Source organism: Hyperolius riggenbachi, chromosome 5 (assembly GCF_040937935.1).
Source record: "Hyperolius riggenbachi isolate aHypRig1 chromosome 5, aHypRig1.pri, whole genome shotgun sequence".
Taxonomy (NCBI): Eukaryota; Metazoa; Chordata; class Amphibia; order Anura; family Hyperoliidae; genus Hyperolius; species Hyperolius riggenbachi.
Window position 1 is genome coordinate 333,071,628 of NC_090650.1, and position 20,562 is coordinate 333,092,189.

The 20,562-nt window shown below is 43.9% G+C and overlaps 1 protein-coding gene and 1 long non-coding RNA gene across 6 annotated transcripts in view; one reads left to right on the plus strand and one right to left on the minus strand.

Annotated features, from left to right (window-relative positions):
- LOC137517722 (uncharacterized) overlaps positions 1-10,006 on the plus strand; it is a 58,038-nt gene extending 48,032 nt beyond the window's left edge. The window contains exon 3 of the long non-coding RNA XR_011020635.1: positions 9,936-10,006. This is a non-coding gene — a long non-coding RNA (uncharacterized lncRNA). The remainder of the gene's footprint in view (positions 1-9,935) is intronic.
- Positions 1-20,562, minus strand: part of NOL4 (nucleolar protein 4) — a 401,146-nt gene that overhangs the window by 292,528 nt on the left and 88,056 nt on the right. The window lies entirely within an intron of this gene.

Sequence of the window (20,562 nt, forward strand, 5' to 3'; positions counted from 1 at the left end):
TTGCATGGCTATTTATTATGTTAGAGCCCAGACTGGGTGTTTAGCTCTGACTTGGGCTATTTGCTGTAGTGGGGGACTATTATATATGTCATATTTGTTGCACAGTTTATGTATGCTCCTGATAAAGACCGTTTGGTCAAAACATTTTGAGTAGGATCTGTCTACACTGTATATAATGAGCCATCTATGTCCTATATAGTCCCTCAGTGTTTGGGTCTGCTTCTTTGCTCTTTGCATAATTCAGCAGTTAGCTGTGGGGAACTGACCACACAGCGGGGTAGCATCACTATATCAGACTACTCACTGGTGGCCTATTTTGCTTCCCCCCGTCCCATTTGTACTGTGATGATGGGACTGCACTATTTGTTACTGTGGGGTGGATAGCTACAATCCGATTCAGGTTGTTACTACGCTATTGACACAGCCCTTAGTGGTGAAGGGATCAGCAAAGACCCCCCTTCCCATACACACACACACACACACACACACACAGTTTCAGTGTGTATGTTGCACCCTATGGGAGTGTTACACCAGACCTCAAACTTGTAGCATGTACATATTTTGTTTTTAGATATTTTATTAATAAAAGTTATGTTTAAGGATCTCACTGCGCCTCCTCTCGATATGCATTAGCCCTTGTCCTGAAGGACCACTTGCGATATAGTGGTTTGCTGAGAACGATGAATTCATGTGTAGCTTGACCGCAGCACTATTCAGCAGTTCAGTGAAAAGACATTGGGTGAGGTAGACTCCGGGCCAGTTCTACCTACAATCGGGCCCCAGGACAAAAAGTAACCAAAAAAGAACCCCCTGACCCCACCCCACCCCCCTCCCATTTAGTAGTCTAATGTGCTCATAAAATTTTGAAGACCTCCCTCCTGCTTTATAGAGAAACTAGCCAGATGCACCCCCCATCCCCAGTATAGTAGTTGGATGTGCCTCACTCACTCCCCTCAGTGTAGTAGCCTGATGTCCCCCCCCCCCCCACCCTCTAGTGTAGCAGCCTGATGTGCCCCCCTCCAGCCCACTAAATTGTGTGGTTGCTGGTGACCAGAGTACACCCTCCAGGCTTGCACAGGTGTCTGGCCATACAGTCACTTTACACATCTTCCTAAACCAAGTGAAATCCCTTTGCCAACCTGATTCAGTCCCGTCAATTAATTCGAACTGTGCCAAAAATGTGTGAGGACCTTGGCCGTTGAGGACTGGTGTTAAACATCCCTGCCTAATAGGATGCCCTGGTATAGAGGATCTCCCCTCTTGAAAGAAAACAGAAGGCTTGTACCAAGTTAGGTTTCAGATCTCTATGGATCAATGTGATAATTTAAATAGGCCTCCTCTGGGATTCAAGGAGGAACCAGAACTATTTTCCTTCTGTACCCTCCCAAGTCAATATAAAATAGGTCTCCTCTCATGTGGAGCACAGCTACAATTACTGACAGTTTCCTCAGCACTATGTGGCTACTTCCTCTTTCATCCTCATGGAACACAGAGGACAGGTACACGATGTATAATTAACACATCCAAACTGCATTCTGGCACAAGTTGTGGCCGTGTGACTCCAGAGGCTGTGAAGATTATAAAATTGGTCGTGGTTTTGGCTGACAGAGAGCATGAATGTCCTGGGTTTGTTTTCATACTGAAGAATGCTGTGCTATACAGCAGAAGGTCTGTTATTTTCTATTGTTCTGATATAAATCTTCTATGTGCAAATAACAGGGAAAAGCAAAGTTGCACATGGCCTACCTAAGCTTCATGGATATAGAGTTCTGTGCATTTATTACTGTTTATACTCAAGGGCAACCCAACAAAACAATTTGTTAACATTTTCTTTTTAGGTTAACACTATAGCGATATTCTTCTAATCCATTTACGGAAACGTGTCTGATCTTGTCTTGGACAATTTCATCCTTGGTGACATCCCATTAACCCATCTGTCTCCACTCCTCGCTGTATGCCGTTCTGCTGTGTGGAACAATTCATATTAGAAATGCCCCAGTGTAAATTGCTCCATTGTTCTGCTGTTACCTTCAGGATCACATCAGAATTGCTGGAACACATGCTACCATATCACCTAATTACAGTATTATCATATTCAGCAGCAGTATATGTCAGTGAGCAACAACTATTCATACTCTGCTTGCTCCAAAAGATAGATCCAAATTGCTAGTTTTTTTGGAATGCTGGAACGCCCCAGAGGATTCACATCCTCTGGGGTTTCTAAACCAAAGACAATCTCTGGGGCACAAACTTGTATTAGGCCATCAATTTATAAAGCAGTTAAAAGGACCCTAATTGCAGGAAACTGTCAAGGGTCCTATTGTGGATCTAAGCATATAAATCCACTAATATATCCTGAAAGTGAAGAACTGCATTTACTAAAAGTACTGTTGATGTTTTTTTCTCAGAGAAAGTATTCTTCTTCCTAATCCAACCAGCTGTGAACTGTGTTGAAATTCAGCCACAGCATGGTCAAATTTGCAGCTGAGCCCAGTGTTTCTACTTACTCCCTCCAAAACCTCTCTTCTGATTAGTCCTGTTATCTGCTCTCCTGTACTCTCAGTCTTACTTCAGACAACACTGAACACACAGAACAGCTGTCCTGTCTCAGAACACAGAGAGCAGACGGCATGACTCAGAAAGAAGGAGGTAAGGAGGGACTTCCAAGAGAAGTGGAGCAGATCTGTAGATCTAACAATGTTATGCTTAGATTTCAAAACAAAGATTTCAGCTTGCTTGATTAATTAAAACAGGTAGACTTTTATGGGCTAACAGACAATAGTACTTTTTGTAAACAATAATTTTTTTGTGGCATATAGTAGTAGATTCTTGTACTTGGATCCACTGCTCCTTTAAAGAGCAACTTTACCAAAATAAATCAAGACATGGCAAAGTGAGAAGTTAAAAAATAGTAGATAGACAAAAAATTATTAATACTTAGCTTGTAATTTGTTTATGTTGTTTGAGCCTGGCGGCCAGCATCTAAGGTGCTGGTAGGCATGGAATAAAAAAAAATGATAAAAAAAAAAAAAAAAGCACAAAATGCCCTTACCTATAAACAGCCTAAATCACTGTGTTGGACAGAGGGAGCGATCTTGACAATTCTTGACAATACTGTGCAAGTCTGTGTAGTTGTCATCAGATGGTGCTGCTCTCTTGGGTGCCACTCTAGGTGGTATATAGTGGTATATAGTGGTATATAATCTGCAGTAGACAGTGGGATGTGGGGGATGGGTGGAAAAACAAGGGGTGGGGGGAGAGCGCACTCAGGTTGTCATTCAATAAAAATGGCCAGCCGGCCGTGGAATATTCTCACCTGGATCTGTGGCTGACTGTCCCATATGGGGTGGCCAGCAGAAAGGCTTTGTCCCACTTGGACCTGGGACCAAGTCTTGGCAGAAGTCCTCCTCCACAAGGCGTGCAGACGATAGCCTCCTTCAGAGCTGTAGTAGCAGGCCGCTGCTCTAGTATATTTCCACCTAGCCTGAGTGCTGTGATGCCGCTATAGGTGGCTGCACTGTCAGGCAGTCGTGGGTGGATCAAGAAGTTTGGGTTTAAGCAATTTGCCAGTGCAAGTGTATGCAAGTAGGAAATAGACAGCAGCTGCCATATGAATCAAAAACATTTATTATAGCTAAGCAACGCGTTTCAGAGGGCTCAACGCTCTTTCATCAGGCTAAAAAAACTTCTGCCAAGACTTGGTCCCCAGTCCAAGTGGGACAAAGCCTTTCTGCTGGCCACCCCATATGGGACAGTCAGCCACAGATCCAGGTGAGAATATTCCACAGCCGGCTGGCCATTTTTATTGAATGACACCCTTATCTATAAACACTCCCACTTACAATGTTGGCTAAAAGGGTTTTTAATGTGCTTGCTTGGCAACAGCAAGTCATCTTCCCCAATGAGGGTAATAGCCAAAAAACTGTCATAGCCTAGGCTAAAACATCACACTGGGGGAGGGGTTTCATCCCAATATCACCGACACAGATGTCCCTGGTGAAAGCGGGTATCGGCTACTAATTGGGATGAAGTTCAATCCTGGGTTAAAGTTGTTCTTTAATGTAAAGGGAGAAAATGTTGTAGGCTTCTTCAGCGAATCAAAATTTTAGCAGTCACAGGCCTGGAACCCACTAGTAAGCACAAGGCGCTATCCCAATCGCCAGTGATTCGTGATATCGTTTTGCAATTGATTTTGGGATCGATTTCCCTGCTCCTATACAATTCATTAGAATGGAAACGCTCCCAAAATGCTGAATGTCCTGGAATTTGTCCCATCCATTTACATTGGCAGAGCATTTAGGGAAATCGATAGTGATTGAAATCTCTCCCTAAACACGCTGGTGGGTTCCATGCCTCAGTGAGCGAGAAAAACTCAGGTGCTCTGGGAGGAAAAAAATGAAGAAGATTTGAATGCACTGGGATAGCATTATTAAAGGACAACTGTAGTGAGAGGTATATGGAAGCTGCCATATTTCTCACCTTTTAAACAATACCAGTTGCCTGGCAGCGATGCTGCTCTCTTTTGCTGCAGTCATGTCTGAATTAGACCAGAAACAAGCATGCAGCTAATCTTGTCAGGTCTGACAATAATGTCGGAAACACCTGATCTGCTGCATGCTTGTTCGGGGTCTGTGGCTAAAAGTATTAGAAGCAGAGGATAAGCAAGACTGCCAGGCAACTAAAACCACTTAAAGGAAACCTAAACTGAGAAGGATATGGATTTTTCCTTTTAACATAATACCAGTTGCCTGACTCTCCTGCTGATCCTGTGTTTCCAATACTTTTAGCCACAGCCCCTGAACAAGCATGCAGATCAGGTGCTCTGACTGAAGTCAGACTGGATTAGCTGCATGCATGTTTCAGGTGTGTGATTCAGCCCTACTTCAGCCAAAGGGATCAGGACTGCCAGACAACTGGTATTGATTAAAAGGAAATATCCATATACCTCTCAGTTTAGGTTCCCTTTAAAAGGAAGTAAATATGATAGCCTTCATATACCTTTCACTACAGTTGTCCTTTAAATATATGATGAAAAAAGTGTGAGCATTATTCAGGTGAACCAGCAGCAGTACTGAACAGGTTTATCCTATATAATAAAATGCCTGTGTCCCTGCGTGTGCCTCCTGTCTCTGTGTAGCTGGGTCCGTGCTTTTTGCCACTGCGCATGTGCGCAGCAGGGACCCGGCCTCACAGAGACAGGAGGACGGGGCCAGGGAGCCGGGCAGGCGTGTGAGCGGGAGGCCGGGAGCGCGTGCGCAAATGGTGTGCGTCAGGTATGCGCGCGCACGTTTGCGGCAGGCGTGCGCACTAACATGCGGCGCAGGCAGCGAGAAACACAGACCTAAAGCCTGTTTTTAAATGGGCTTGGGTCTGCTAGTCATATATAAAAGGTAAGCATAGTCTGCATATGCTTCTATGCATCGAAAAGTGAGTAGATTACAGCATTTCATCACACACAAAGCCCACTGCACAATTTTAAATGAACATTAATAACCTAAAGAAAAGGGGTCAAGTATGGAGCCTATGCAGGTGGCATACACACGGGTTTAAGGTGTGGAATAAACAGGGATTGTGGGCTGGTGCACACCGAGCGGCTTTTTGGGCGTTTTCAGATCCGCTTGCGGCTGCGGATCTGCTTGGTCAATGTATCTCAATGGGGTGGTGCACACCAGAGAGGGAGGCATTTTGCAGAAACGAAAAATGCCTGGGTGAGGCATTTTTTGGATTGTGGATGCGTTTCTGCCTCAATGTTAAGTATAGGAAAAACGCAAACCGCTCTGAAAAACGGCACTTCAGAGCGGTTTTCCAGGCGTTTTTTGTTACAGTAGCTGTTCAGTAACAGCTTTACTGTAACAATACAGGAAATCTACTACACCAAAAACGCTTCACAAAACCGCAAAATGCTAGCTGAAACGCTACAGAAAAAGAAGAAAAAGCGTTTCAAAATCTGCTAGCATTTTGCGGATCTGCTAGCGGGTTTTGGTGTGCACCAGGCCAGAAAGAGTGGATTAAAAATATACTTTTTTTTACAGGACCAGGAAATTAATCATGATTGCCACTTTGCAAAGAACGAAGCAGGAAAACTTCTCCTGAAATCAGTTGCTCATCTGATGCTGAGGAACATACTGCTTCCTGGAGGAGGAGAGAATTCCCTGCACTCTGTAGCTGATTCCTGAAACAGTGATGTCAGCACGAGTTTGGGAAATCCACATGGCTCACCACAAAATTGAAATCCATATAAAATTCATAGCTGAGTTAACATCAGTACAGTAATGGGGAAGGGAAACGAGACAATCTAATTCACTGTTAATTGGCACCAGTCAGTTCGTTATAAAGATATTGGGGTAAATTCACAAAAAAGGTAGAGTACACAGAGCAGGTTAGGGCCCTTTCACGCTGGCTGAGTTCCGTTTGTTTTTTGAAAAGGCTTGTGATTTTCTAAACACAAGTACAGCAAAGTTACAATTGAAATTGTGGAAATTCATTCATACTGAAGATGTTTATGATTTTCTAAAAAGGCAATCATAGTTCTGCTGCATTTTTCCTGTGTTTCAATTGAGGCCAACACAGTGAAAATCGCAAAACGTGAGACGCAAAATGCGTTTGCATTTGCAATTGAGTTTTGCTATTGCGTTTCGTAATTGTTGGTGTGAAAGAGCCCTAAAGATTGCCCGGATTGAAGAGATTGCATAACTTGTTACATACATGCATTGTTTACATTGCCTGATAAGCTACGTACACACATACGACAACGATCGTTCGTTGTGAACGACGAACGATCTTTTAATTGACGAAAGAACGACTTAAGTAAAGTTAGCTTTTAAAGGTGTGTTACGATTTGATCGTTTGTCAACGAACGATCCGGAACAACGTCACATACTGTTCCTGGAAGTGACATCATAGCAAGTTCCGCCCGCACGTAACGATCGGTTCAAAACGTACGTTACACTGTAAAGCTAATGTTAGGTATATTACATTACAGTACAAGATTTCATACTGTAGGTATGTAGGTAGAACATTTACATAATATAGCGTTGACAAAACATACAAAAATACACTCTGTCCTGTTAAAATGACAATTATGGTATAATCATGTAGCAATTAACGTGTCAGAGGACACATTCATAGAACGAACGTTACATCACGAAAAGCAACTGTTGCGCTTGCGCATAAAAATGAAAGGTTCTATGGAGATACAGTGGGTTGCAAAAGTATTCGGCCCCCTTGACGTTTTCCACATTTTGTCACATTACTGCCACAAACATGCATCAATTTTTTGGGGGGAATTCCACGTGAAAGACCAATACAAAGTGGTGTACATGTGAAAAGTGGATCGAAAATCATACATCATTCCAAACATTTTTTACAAATAAATAACTGCAAAGTGGGGTGTAGGTAATTATTCGGCCCCCTGAGTCAATACTTTGTAGAACCACCTTTTGCTGCAATTACAGCTGCCAGTCTTTTAGGGTATGTCTCTACCAGCTTTGCACATCTAGAGACTGAAATCCTTGCCCATTCTTCTTTGCAAAACAGCTCCAGCTCAGTCAGATTAGATGGACAGCATTTGTGAACAGCAGTTTTCAGATCTTGCCACAGATTCTTGATTGGATTTAGATCTGGACTTTGACTGAGCCATTCTAACACATAGATATGTTTTGTTTTAAACCATTCCATTGTTGCCCTGGCTTTATGTTTAGGGTCATTGTCCTGCTGGAAGGTGAACCTCCGCCCCAATCTCAAGTCTTTTGCAGTCTCCAAGAGGTTTTCTTCCAAGTTTGCCCTGTATTTGGCTCCATCCATCTTCCCATCAACTCTGACCAGCTTCCCTGTCCCTGCTGAAGAGATGCACCCCCCGAGCATGATGCTGCCACCACCATATTTGACAGTGGGGATGGTGTGATCAGAGTGATGTGCAGTGTTAGTTTTCTGCCACACATAGCGTTTTGCATTTTGGCTAAAAAGTTCAATTTTGGTCTCATCTGACCAGAGCACCTTCTTCCACATGGTTGCTGTGTCCCCCACATGGCTTGTGGCAAACTGCAAACGTGACTTCTTATGCTTTCTGTTAACAATGGCTTTCTTCTTGCCACTCTTCCATAAAGGCCAACTTTGTACAGTGCATGACTAATAGTTGTCCTATGGACAGAGTCTCCCACCTGAGCTGTAGATCTCTGCAGCTCGTCCAGAGTCACCATGGGCCTCTTGACTGCATTTCTGATCAGCGCTCTCCTTGTTCGGCCTGTGAGTTTAGGTGGATGGCCTTGTCTTGGTAAGTTTACAATTGTGCCATACTCCTTCCATTTCTGAATGATCGCTTGAACAGTGATCCTTGGGATGTTCAAGGCTTTGGAAATCTTTTTGTAGCCTAAGCCTGCTTTAAATTTCTCAATAACTTGATCCCTGACCTGTCTTGGACCTGTCTTGTGTGTTCTTTGGACTTCACGGTGTTGTTGCTCCTAATTTTCCCTTAGACAACCTCTGAGGGCCTCACAGAGCAGCTGTATTTGTACTGACATTAGATTACACACAGGTGCACTCTATTTAGTCATTAGCACTCATCAGGCAATGTCTATAGGCAACTGACTGTACTCAGATCAAAGGGGGCAAATAATTATGCACGCACCACTTTGCAGTTATTTATTTGTAAAAAATGTTTGGAATCATGTATGATTTTCGTTCCACTTCTCACATGTACACCACTTTGTGTTGGTCTTTCATGTGGAATTCCAATAAAATTGAATCATGTTTGTGGCAGTAATGTGACAAAATGTGGAAAATTTCAAGGGGGCCGAATACTTTTGCAACCCACTGTATAGCGAAATGCGCATGTCAAGCCTAGTACGAACGACCGTTTTCTAACGATGTACTACTTTTGTAAACGATCGTCGTTTAAAAAAAATCCGCCAAGGCTGATCTTTCGTTTTTTAACGATCTAGCTCGTCCATCGTTTGACTTAATGATCGTTGGATATATTTTTTAAACGATCTTCATTTGAAATGATCAGAGAACGATCGTTTCAAACGACTATAGTCGCATGTGTGTATGCACCTTTACTCAAGTAATACCAATTTTGCATGTTAAAAGCGAGTTGCACAATTTGCATAATTCGCTCTGTAAGCTGCATAAATCCTGGTTTTCTTACCACACGCTGTCTTACACACGTAGCATTCTTTTGTGAATTTACCTTGTTGTGTGCGTATGTGTATAGCTCCAGCATACTCCATGGCGCTGTATAGCTAGATAGATAGATAGACAGGCAGACAGACAGACAGACAGACAGACAGACAGACAGACAGACAGACAGACAGACAGACAGACAGACAGATAGATAGATAGATAGATAGATAGATAGATAGATAGATAGATAGATAGATAGATAGATAGATAGAGAAAAAATATGCTGGCAATACATAAACCACTGAGGTAGGGTTTACACTTGTCAAAATTGCATGCCTTTTCCTGCATGTGATTTCATATTAGAACTTGCAAACCATGTAAGTTAATGGGCTGGTTTACACTTACATGCGAATTTAGCATGCGGAGAAAAAAAACCTACAACCCTTCAGTATAATTTCACACACAGCGTGCGTTTTCTCATTGACAGCTATAGAGCTACTGTAGAAAAATGCGCACGGTATAACGTAGATGAACCCACATGGCGCCTGAAAAATCCTGTATGAAAAAATGCACGTCTTTTCTGCATTGACATTACTAAATTTTATTTCAGATTATCCAAACAACTGTACAGAAAAAAATATTTTATGACTTAAATACGGACTACATTACATCAACATGCAGTCTACTATGTGCGACTAGTAACTTCCGTGTGTGGTGAGATTATTATTTAGTATTTATATAGCGCCAACATCTTCAGCAGCACTGTACAGAGTATATGCTCTGTAAGAGGTTCTCTTTTTACTGTGCCTGCGCAGGATGCATTCAATGACATGAACACTTAAGAGGATACGCGTTGCAAGGGCCACACAGGCGCAGTGGACCATGACTGATCATTCGGCAGAACCAAAAGCAAGTCGCGCCGAAGAAACGAAGGATCGGTTCGGCACGCCACGGGCACAGAACAGCTGGTCCAAAGCCCCAGGTAAGTGAAACTCTTGCTTTTATTTTCAGTCAAGGATCACATTAATTGTCCCTCAGAGAGGCTCAAAATCGAATCCCTACCATAGCCATATGTCTATCTATGTATCGTGTAGTAGAAGTCATGAAACATTACTCCATGGAACATGGTTTCATATGGGGCATGAAGCCATAATACATTTCTGGGAGCTAAGCAGAGGCCCACATCTATGCAATGACCAGTAAAGTCATGTCTCTATTTCAGTACAGTATGTGGAAATGCATCTAACATAGGGCACTCATTTGCCGCTTGTCCAGCTATGCTGTAAGACTTGCAAGGCAGCAATCCACAAGGAGTTTGGATCATCCCAAGGATCGGACAGTGTAGAACAAAGCTGAGACAATGCAGCTTTCTTGTCTTCTGGTTCTGTCACCGTAGCAACAAACTGTGACAGAGGATCAGTTAATTGTATGCTTCTGTTACAGTGTGTGTGTCAGCACAACCTAATGCTCAGTAGCTGGACCTAGCTCAACATTCTATATAAAAGCCTATTTATTTATGGCACCGCTGTACACAACATCATAGAGCATCAATCCCCCTGGAGAGTTAAAGCCTGCAACAAATGTTCTGCTGGATTATCCGGAGCTGCAAGCATTTGGAATATCAGGATCTTGCAGACTGACTGAATGACTAACTAACATTATGAAAACTATATAGCGCATGTCATTTCCATTCAGATCTCATATTAATAATAAAATGCATTTTACAAAATTCTCTTGAAAGAAATCTGAAGTGAGAGGGGCATAAATAAGCCTGGTATCTCTTTTTAAAAGGTTCCGAATGGTTGCTTGTCTTCCTGATCTTATGGATGCATTCACACTATGCCTGCTGTGGTGTGTTATAATGGAAATTATTATAACCCAGCAACACACTGCTATGGTCTCACTCCAGGTACATTCCCATTGTCGCATTGGCTCTGCATTGTGGCGGATTGCATTGTAATAACACAAGCTGAGCTGTGCTTCCAAGCACCAAGCTTGCTATGCCTGCGCTACCAATGACTGTTGAGGAAGTGCATTGCTACGCTCGTGTTGCCGCAGGACACCAATTTTGAAATTTGTTGCAATGTGCCACATGTACAGCCCAATGGATTCAGTGTAAACTTCACCCAAGTATGCAGTTTGTAGGGAACCTAAACTGAGAGGGATATGGATTTTTCCCATTAAAATAATACCAGTTGCCTGGATGCCCTGCTGATCTTGTGTCTCCAACACTTTTTGCCACAGCCCCTGAACAAGCATGCAGATCAGGTGCTCTGACTGAAGTCAGACTGGATTAGCTGCATGCTTGTTTCAGGTGTGTGATTCAGCCACAACATCCGCCAAAGAAATCAGCAGGGCAACCAGGCAACTTGTATAGTTTAAAAGGAAACATCCATATCCCTCTCAGTTAAGGTTCCCTTTAACAACTTTCGCGACAGCTCCATCTCCTCACCCTGACGGCATCAGCATCACCCCCCATCCCCATTTAACTTCCGCCCCCAACTTCCTGTTTAGCCTCCACCCCCCACCCCTGCACACAGTCTGCTCTCCATTCTCTGCTCTTCTGGGCTCTGGACTGCCCCTCTGCCCAGGCAGTCAGTCGTGGCCCGTGGAAACCCCCAAGCCTAATGGGGAGAGCATACAGTGCAACCACAGTGTGCATGTGCGAGCCATATTCATATGGCTGACACCGACAGAGGACGTAGTGACTCTCTAACTTTATTAGGCAAGATAAATGCTAGCATATGCTGCACCGTCAAATGTGTTGTGCCTTTACTTCCTATATCTCTAAAATTAAAGAATAAAGTTCTGCCACTAAGTGAGTGAACTATTACATTTTACCACAGAGAAATTCAAACCCTGATTGTTACCCAACCATTATTATTAAATGTAAACTTTATTTATAAAGCACTGACATATTACGCAGCATGGTACAATACATAGGAGGGGCATTACAACATTAAACAATGTTACACAGGGACATTATAGCATTCAACAATGATACAAAAAATAGTGATGTAACAATGTAGGGATAAATATAGCAGAAAAGTCACTGAGTCCATATGGTGATGGAGAAGAGCACACGGGGAGGAGGGCCCTGCCAAATAGGCTTACAATCTAAAGCCTGGTACACACGCTCAATTATAATTTGCCAAACACTGACCAATTTTACAACCTTGATATAGTATGAGGGGCAAGATATTGAATACTATGAGCAGATTATGTAGGTACATCCTCATACTACATTGAGGTGGTAACATTGGTCAGTGATTGGCCAATCATAGTTGAAAGTGTGTACCAGGCTTTAGGGGTGGGGCTTTACACTCTGCAATGCATTATAGGGAACACACCCCACAGCACACTCTGCAATGCATAAGGCCACGTTCACAGTGGAGCGTTGTAAGGTAGTGTAACAGCCGCTTTGTAACGTGGCTTACCACTGCAATCTGCAATGCATTACAGGACTGGACACTGTGCAATCTGCAATGCATTACAGGACTGGACACTGTGCAATCTGCAATGCATTACAGGACTGGAAACTGTGCAATCTGCAATGCATTACAGGACTGGACACTGTGCAATCTGCAATGCATTACAGGACGGGACACTGCGCAATCTGCAATGCATTACAGGACTGGACACTGCGCAATCTGCAATGCATTACAGGACTGGACACTGCGCAATATGCAATGCATTACAGGACGGGACCCTGCTCAATCTGCAATGCATTACAGGACGGGACACTGCGCAATCTGCAATGCATTACAGGACTGGACACTGCGCAATCTGCAATGCATTACAGGATGGAACACTGCGCAATCTGCAATGCATTACAGGATAGGACACTGCACAATCAGCAATGCATTACAGGATGGAACACTGTGCAATCTGCAATGCATTACAAGACACTGCGCAATCTGCAATGCATTACAGGGCGGAACACTGCGCAATCTGTAATGTATTACAGGATGGGACACTGCACAATCAGCAATGCATTACAGGACAGAACACTGTGCAATCTGCAATGTATTACAGGACGGAACAATGAGCACTGTGCAATGCATTACAGGATGGGAAACTGCACAATCTACAATGCATTACTGGACGGGACGCTGAGCGATGTGCAATCTGCAGTGCATTAGAGGACGGGACACTGCGCAATCTGCAATGCATTACAGGGCGGAACACTGCGCAATCTGTAATGTATTACAGGATGGGACACTGCACAATCAGCAATGCATTACAGGACAGAACACTGCACAATCAGCAATGCATTACAGGACAGAACACTGTGCAATCTGCAATGCATTACAAGACGGGACGCTGCGCAATCTGCAAAGCAATACAGGACGGAACACTGCACAATCTGCAATGCATTACAGGACGGAACACTGAGCACTGTGCAATGCATTACAGGATGGGAAACTGCGCAATCTACAATGCATTACTGGACGGGACGCTGAGCGATGTGCAATCTGCAGTGCATTAGAGGACGGGACACTGCGCAATCTGCAATGCACTACAAGACGGGACGCTGCGCAATCTGCAAAGCATTACAGGCCGGAACACTGCGCAATCTGCAAAGCATTACAGGACGGAACACTGCGCAATCTGCAATGCATTACAGGGCGGGACGCTACGCAATCTGCAATGCACTATAAGACGGGACACTGCACAATCTGCAGTGCATTAGAGGACGGGACACTGCGCAATCTGCAATGCACTACAAGACGGGACACTGCACAATCTGCAATGCACTATAAGACGGGACACTGCACAATCTGCAATGCATTACAGGACAGGACACTGTGCAATCTCCTGTAATGCATTGCAGAGTGTACAGCCCTGTAATGCATTGCAGATTGCGCAGTGTCCCGTCTTGTAATGCATTGCAGATTGCACATTCTATCAACATCAAGATGGTGCCTTAGGTGGATGCCAGCGCACACAGGGCTCCGGCCCTTCTCTCTTTTTATCCCTATGACCTCACCATCTATCTGCGGTATTGCGTCCTCCTGAGTCCAGGGATCCAAGGATGGTTTCCTTCTGCGTTTAAGGGTCCAGAGATGCTGTATGCTGGAGGACTCGGCACGCCAAGCCTTGAAATCCAGACCATCACCACAGGACCCGGATCAGCGTAGACCTGGCTGTATCCCACCTAGTCGGGCCACGGCTCCATGCACCTCACTACCTTCTGTTTCGCTGGATCATTGTTAATCCAGGAGCTGCATCAGCTGTGATCAAATCTCCATGCAGGAGCCGAATCAGCTGGGACCTGACTGCAGCCGCATGGTCAGGCTGTGGCTTCATACATGCCACCACGCATCTCCAACTCCACTCTTTCCGGGTTGTAACCACATAGTCGAGGCTCTGGGCACCTCGCCACCTACTGCTTCCATGCGGACTCAGGAGCCAGAATCAGCTGTGACATGATCGCCCCACAGGACGGGAAACTGTGCAATCTGCAAAGCATTACAGGATAGGACACTGCACACTCTGCAATGCGTGACAAGACAAGACACTGCACACTCTGCAATGCATTTCAGGGCAGTACGCTCCTCTGCGCATTCTGCAATGCATTACAGGACTGGACACTGCACATTCTGCAATGCATTACAGGGCTGGACACTGCACACTCTCTGCAGTGCATTATAGGACTGGACACTGCAGAATCTGCAATGCATTATAGGACTGGACACTGCACAATCTGCAATGCATTATAGGACTGGACACTGCACACCTCTGCAATGCATTACAGGACTGGACACTGCGCAATCTGCAATGCATTACAGGACTGGACACTGCAATCTGCAATGCATTACAGGACTGGACACTGCACAATCTGCAATGCATTATAGGACTGGACACTGCGCACTCAGCAATGCATTACAGGACTGGACACTGCGCAATCTGCAATGCATTACAGGACTGGGCACTGCGCAATCTGCAATACATTACAGGATTGGACACTGCGCAATCGGCAATGCATTACAGGACTGGACACTGCGCAATCTGCAATGCATTACAGGACTGGACACTGTGCAATCTGCGATGCATTACAGGACTGGACACTGTGCAATCTGCAATGTACTATAGGACTGGACACTGCGCAATCTGCAATGCAGTATAGGACTGGACACTGCGCAATCTGCAATGCATTACAGGACTGGACACTGCACAATCTGCAATGCATTACAGGACTGGACACTGCACAATCTGCAATGCATTACAGGACTGGACACTGCACAATCTGCAATGCATTATAGGACTGGACACTGCGCACTCTGCAATGCATTACAGGACTGGACACTGCACAATCTGCAATGCATTACAGGACTGGACACTGCGCAATCTGCAATGCATTACAGGACTGGACACTGCGCAATCTGCGATGCATTACAGGACTGGACACTGCACAATCTGCAATGCATTATAGGACTGGACACTGCACAATCTGCAATGCACTACAAGACTGGACACTGCACAATCTGCAATGCATTATAGGACTGGACACTGCGCACTCTGCAATGCATTACAGGACTGGACACTGCACAATCTGCAATGCATTATAGGACTGGACACTGCGCACTCTGCAATGCATTACAGGACTGGACACTGCACACCTCTGCAATGCATTACAGGACTGGACACTGCACAATCTGCAATGCATTATAGGACTGGACACTGCGCAATCTGCGATGCATTACAGGACTGGACACTGCACAATCTGCAATGCATTATAGGACTGGACACTGCGCACTCTGCAATGCATTACAGGACTGGACACTGCACAATCTGCAATGCATTATAGGACTGGACACTGCGCAATCTGCAATGCAATCTGCAAACATTACACTATGCACGGTTTACAAGTGTAAATGCATATATATATTAAAGTAGAGTAACCTTTTAAGTCTTTAGCCAAGAATTACTAATGTTATCACATTACCTGATGCAGAGCAATAGGCTACATAGGCTACATAAATGCATGTAAAATATTACATTACTAAGACATATTCAGGAACATTACATAAGTATTTCTAGAGATTATTAGCAGCTCTTTTCCATAATGAAATCTGTTTTGTTTCTTTTTAGATTTATTGCTTCTTTAATACCCACTATGACTAACTATCCATGTTAACATGCTACAGCTTATGTTGTTGTTAGCCTTGCAGAAGACTTCCAGATTATGAATGGATGTACTTCTCAAGCAGGGCCCAAGGCCAACTTCCATATTAGTTCATCTTATATACACCAGCAATTAAGATTCACGAGCAGTGTAACACGGGGATAGCGAGCTCCCGCTGCTGTCGTCATCGCTGCCTTCCTTTCCTTTGGGTCTTTATCGTGAAATTGCTCAAGCTCCTCTCCACTGGGATAGCAGGTAACTGACACTGGATGGTGACGGCAGGACCACAGCGTCTGGGGGGATGGTCACCTTTGAAGCCGTGTCTGTCACAGTAAAGGGTGATGCTAAGGCAGAAAGAGCAAAGACTTCAAGTGATGAGACTGGCCATGCAGCACAATGGAGCAGAGTGTTAGCTAAAAATGAAATCTCCAGCAGACGCTCTGTCTATGGACCTCATTTAATGAACCACAATAGGGCTATTTCCACACGGACTGCAATAACCCGCTTCTGTATGCATGAAACCTTCATTACACACAAAGACCACGTGCAACTGTGTTATAAAAGCACACATTTATGGTGACAGTTACAAAAATAGCAGATAAAAGGTACTTTTCTTTTTAAATTAGTAATCTTTAAAGAAATATTGGGATCTTAGTTCATAGACGGAAGTATAACCAATCTGTGGCCTATTGTAATTGCCCCAAAACATCTATTCCCATATTCCCCTCTAGCATTTTCAATGCGTAATACCGACAATTACTGGACAATCAACATTTATTCACATTTACGTTGTTGTCTATTCAGAATAAAAATATCGTAATGCTTTCAGCAGGACTCTGGTGCAGTGGGAAGGAATATAGTGCTTGAAAACAAGGCATAGTAGCTGTAATGCAATCACCAGCAAGGGGCCCGGGCCGGGCAGTGGAGGGCTGCATGAGCTTCCCTTTGTTAGCTCTCACAGCTCAGACGACCGCTGCACAGCCTGCCTCTAATCCACAACTGCGTAACACAGTAAGGCTGAGATCGTTAGCCGGTCCAGGCCTGATATGTCATTGGTGATGCCACTTCCTATTCTACAAAGACTGTTGAGGAAATCTCAGAATTTGCCTGAAGCTATGAATACACTTCAGATTGCCTCAGCTGAAACAATCATTCTTGATAATGTCTGGTGTAAATGTGCAGCATACAAAGGTGTCACCCAACTGTTATTGAGGTCTTTAGTATCCATAATGCTGGATCACTAACGAACAAGCTCTACTGTTCCTGTGGAAGCCTCCACTGGTACCTCCTCCTCCCCTCTCCACAGAAGACAGACCGAATCACAAAGAGCTGAGCAGGAGGTCTGTACAGCCACCGTTCCAAAATGGTCACCTCAACAAAGAAAGGAGGTAGCTAAAAATATATTTTCATGCTGTGTGGCTCTGCATTTATGGACATTATAACAGTGCATTCAGAGGACTGAAGAGGGTGGACTCATTTTAATGAGGACTTTAAAGGGAACCTAAACTGAGAAGGATATGAATTTTTCCTTTTAAAATAATACCAGTTGCCTGACTCTCCTACTGATCCTGTGACTCTAATGCTTTCAGCCACAGCCCCTGAACAAGCATGCAGATCAAGTGCTCTGACTGAAGTCAGACTGGATTAGCTGCATGCTTGTTTCAGGTCTGTGATTCAGCCACTACTGCAAGCAAATAGATCAGCAGAGCTGCCAGGGAACTGGTATTGTTATCCATATCCCTCTCAGTTAAGTTCCCTTTAAGGGTGGAATACTGCAAGGCTATATTAGTAGGGCAAGCCATAGAGATTAGTGTTATGAGCTCACAGAGGCTGCAGAAGGAAAGTAGAAGGCCTAGTAGGTAGCCTAAGGGCCCTTTTACACTTAATGCGTTGGTATGCGTTAGTATGCATTTTTCCATAGAAGTGCATTGTGAAAAACATTTCCGTTAAAAAACGTATAGTGGGAACTGTGCCTTAGGAAAACATGGGCATTTCTTTGAAAATCAGTTATCTTTCAGTTATAACTGAGCAACTGATTAAGTGTAAATGGGGCCTAAAGCGCATCTCCATGCATGTCCTGTGCTTATGGTGCGCACACTCTTCCAATTTTGATTGGCCAATTACTGACCAACTTACCACCTCCATTTAGTGAGGACAGAGAATTAGTGAGGACCAACAGATTTTCATTACTATGAAGATACTGAGTAGATAGGATAATATTTCATGGAAGTGGTAACATTGGCCAATCAATCAGAGCTTCTGTTTGGGTTCAAGGTGCGTTTGCAGTTTCTGGTGGGGCTCAGCGCACCTCTGATTGTAGGCCATTCGGAGGCGGCCTGGTGATGCGCTGATCTACCTTTTGCGCAATTTTCAATTTTACTTGGTAGCGCACACAGGCTATGCATATGCATAGGTTAGGATTTAGTTAGTGTTAGGTCCCCTCCCATAGGGGGATGACTTCTCCGCAGTGGGAGGGATGAGTACTTAACAAGTTGCATGCAAGCTGTTACAAAAAACCAACATCCTCAAGTGGTAGACAGGTTATGTGTATGCTAGGTGTGTATTTTATCCCACAAGTGGGGCTTGCACTCTCTTGCAGGTAGGCACTTATCTGTTTTTAAGTAGCGCTGTTCATTTCTTTGCTATGTACTAATTTAATTCATTTTTGGTCAGCTGCTCCCACTTAGCAGCCTTGCTTTTGGTGTATATGCAGAGCTTCTGTTTGGGTTCAAGGTGCGTTTGCAGTTTCTGCAGTTTCGCTTTTACTTGGTAGCGCACCCAGGCTATGCAAATGCATAGGTTAGGATTTAGGGCTGGAACCCACAAGAGCGTTTTTTTGAGCATTTTGGCAGCGCTGCGATAAGCTAGCGTTTTGCCAAAACGCTTAGCTGATGTTAATGGATGGGGCACCTTCCACAGGAGCGTTTGCGTTTCCCAGAAACGCAAACGCAGGACCTGCAGCATTTTGGGAGCGTTAGCGCTTCAATGTAAAGTATTGAAACGCTAGCAGAAACGCTCAGCAAAACCTAAACTGAGCGGTTTTGCTAGCGTTTTGCGGTTCAGCACACTGTAACAAAATTAAAAATAATTCACAGGACCAATCAGGATAAAAACGCAAAACGCTACACAACCGCTGAGCAAAAAAATACACTGTTGCAAAACGCGACCAAAAACGCGCATGAATCCGCTTGCAAACCGCTCAGACAAAAAGCTAGCGGTTGTGTTTTGCGTTTGCGGATTTCAGTGGGTTCCAGGCCTTAGTTAGTGTTAGGTCCCCTCCCATAGGGGATGACTTCTCCGCAGTAGGAGGGATGAGTACTTAACAAGTTGCATGCAAGCTGTTACAGGAAACCAACATCCTCAAGTGGTAGACCGGTTATGTGTATGCTAGGTATGTATTTTATCCCACAAGTGGGGCTTTCACTCTCTTGCAGGTAGGCACTTATCTGTTTTTAAAGAGACACTGAAGCGAAAAAAAAATATGATATAGTGAATTGGTTGTGTACTATGAATAATTACTAGAAGATTAGCAGCAAAGAAAATATTCTCATATTTTTATTTTCAGGTATATAGTGTTTTTTGTAACATTGCATCACTCTATAATATGTGCAGATTACACAACACTCAGCATTCAAAATGAGTCTTTCAGAGCAGTCTGTGAAGTAATTAACTCTCCTCTAGCAGAGGAAAAGTAAACAGTTCAATTACAGTTGAGATAATAAAAGTCAGATAACAGCCCTCTCCACGACCAAGTTAGTCGGAGAGCTTAATAGCTTTTTTGCATAGAGATAACAACTGGAGTTTCTCAACTCTTCCTGTACTGGAAACAATTAGACTGATGTATCTGATCTTAATGTTTTTTTTCTTAGCTGTACTACACATACAAATCATAATATCATCATTTTTTTTCGCTTCAGTGTCTCTTTAAGTAGCGCTGTTCATTTCTTTGCTGTGTACCAATCATTGGATTTAGTCATGAAACTTGATCACAGGACTATGAGCACCAGATCCATACAGACATGTAATTGTGCTCTCTTCCCCATTCATTTCATAAAAAGACCTGCGGCAGCCTTAATGTATGGGGATCTCTGCCTCTGCATACTGGCTTGCTTACCTTAAAGGACAACTGAAGAGAGAGGTATATGGAGGCTGCCATGTTTATTTCCTTTTAAGCAATACCAGTTGCCTGGCCATCCTGCGGATCCCCTGCCTCTTATACTATTAGCCATAGCCCCTGAACAAGCATGCAGCAGATCAGGTGTTTATGACTTTAAAGTCAGATCTGACAAGACTAGCTGCATGCTTGTTTCTGG